Source organism: Aplysia californica, unplaced genomic scaffold (genome assembly GCF_000002075.1).
Source record: "Aplysia californica isolate F4 #8 unplaced genomic scaffold, AplCal3.0 scaffold00553, whole genome shotgun sequence".
Classification (NCBI taxonomy): Eukaryota; Metazoa; Mollusca; class Gastropoda; order Aplysiida; family Aplysiidae; genus Aplysia; species Aplysia californica.
The window spans coordinates 459,773-462,275 of NW_004797823.1; positions in this window are offsets into that span (position 1 = coordinate 459,773).

Below are 2,503 nucleotides of genomic sequence, written 5' to 3' on the forward strand. Positions count from 1 at the left end.
AACGGAGAGAGAGAGAGAGAGAGAGAGAGAGAGAGAGAGAGAGAGAGAGAGAGAGAGAGAGAGAGAGAGAGACTCAGCTCTAAATGTCATGTATGTATACGTGGACCCCCTACATAAAGACACCCTTCACACAGATTACACTGCAAAATCATTCCCCTTTTTATTGGGCAGTGGCGGCGATTTATTTGACAGAATACACCTTTCAACCACCAGCCCCGCTATTCAGCCCTCTTCTTGTTCATCCCATACAACGAGGTTTGACTGTAAGTGTAAGTGATAAATTTGTTCATTTATTTATTCTTAAGTCACAGTGTTCGAGGATGACAGACTAAAAGGAAGTTTACGGGTTGCTTGTAGCCGCCTGTGGCTGCTTTAATTTTTCACGAACAGATTTTTCCTATCCTACATTTTTCCTTATAGCAAAACAAGCTTATAAGCTTGTAACATTCTAGTTGTTTGACATGATTTAATCTTCTAGAAACGCCATGGAAACATAAATAGAAAACAGAGAGCAAACATTGAGAGCTGGTAAAACAATCAGAAAGAGACAAAGCTGAGTACTGCGACGTGCCAGAAATGCACCACAGTTCTCAGCCTCCTTTGTCATTGCTTGAAAGCGAGCAAGGCATGGGTCAGCTGCCGAGTTGTTCAGAGAAGGGAGATCCGTCTCAAACACTTGATCGGTCATGCACACTAAGTTACAGTCTGGTAGATCAACCTGTGAAACACATAGGCAGAATGATGCATTCATTCCGTCAATAACTTTCCCGCGATCAGGTATATCATGAGGTTCCATTGCTATAAATTGTTCACGGTGGTAAGTCTTGATAACATCAACTGAAGATCTCTTCAATGGGATTTTGACACCTGTCTCAGTACTCCTGTTTCTTTCGAATTCCTGTTTTATGTAGTATTTGAATATTTTCGTCAAGGTGCTCAGCTTTAAGAACAAGTCTTCGCTTTGCTTTGATAAGGTTTCTTGATCTGTACTATACAAAAAGAATCTCAAGGTGTATAGGTACCGTTCCAATACCTTATCATGAAAAATGAAAGGAGCAATCGTTGTGTTAAGAGGCAGATCAAGTATTTTGGCAAGATGACAGGAGAAAAATACAGGTAAATATCTGAACTGAAGGTCATTTAGAGGATATTCGCCCTTAAGAATAGCAAAAATCGCGCTACGATATTTCGAACACAAACCCGAGGGTCTTAGAACATAATCCTTATTACATCTAGTTATGTCACACCCAAGATTACGTGTGTTGTTTGTAAAAGACGAGCTACAAGTTGCCTTTCGCCACAGGCCTATGTATCTTCCTTTTAGAAAATCGTAGGAAAGTTTAAGATCTCCATTTTTAAGTATAGCTAAAACCGAAAACATATGCTGATGTCGATGCTTCTTGAGACTTGCCCTTGGCTTTGTTATTGCAAAGATACCGAACTTACAATACGCACAGTAAATGTTCTTGAATGTTTTCCCATGACTGTCGACGTAAGAGAAGAAAGTGTCACATTTCTTGGACCACTCATGAATAGACGTTGTATTATCACCTAGCTGATCTAGCTGATGGCATCCGTCTTTGCCCTTAAGAAAGACTTCTGATATACAGACTGCTTACTGGACCTTAAATTTTTCATTTGAAACCAAGGGGGAGATGTAGATTGGGGATACTGTGAAATCAATTGACTTTGAAAAGCTCTCCAATGATCTCGGATTGTCAACTGACAGCATATTGAACTGAGTTTCCCACATGATAGACTTCGATTGAGCGGTGGAGAAGCATCTGAATATGTCCATATTTAGGTACACAAACCCTGTAGCAGAATCTGTCACAGGAGAACCAACAAGTATGTTTAACATAGTCTGCAATGTATGACGATCATCCCCCATTGTCTGCGCATCATCAAGGAATGAAGTGGCTGTCGCCTGAGTAGAAGAACTGCCACTCTTGACTAGCGAACTTACATTTCTTTCTTCGCTCCCATTGACACATTTTGTAATGGTAAACACTCCATTTACACACTGAACATCTGCAAGCAAGTGTGTCGCATACACTTCTCTGCTCTCCCTCAGCACTTGGGGACATTCTGTGTCAATATCCTCGCAACAATTCTTATGACCTGCGCACTTCAGGTCACACGAACATGGAAGTTGTTGAATAATTCCACATTTCCCAGCACGGCTCATAATTCTGGGTTTTCTTAAGCCACTGACTAGGACTTTTTCAGTGACCCATCGTTCCAGAAGAATGGCGCAGAGAAGTACACATCGAATTGTTGCCGACCGTGACATCTCGTTAGCTTCAAGTGTTCTGTAACTCAGAAAAATCAGAGACGTAGATATATCAATGGAGAGGGTGCGTGTAACATGAATGATTTCTACTAAAAGTCGAGGGCATAAAGAACAGAGTTTATTCTGAAAAGTTGCGGAAACCTAAAGCCTTATTCTAACAAAACATACCAAAAAATTATCTCCAGGAAGACGGGTAATATGGAGCGCCCC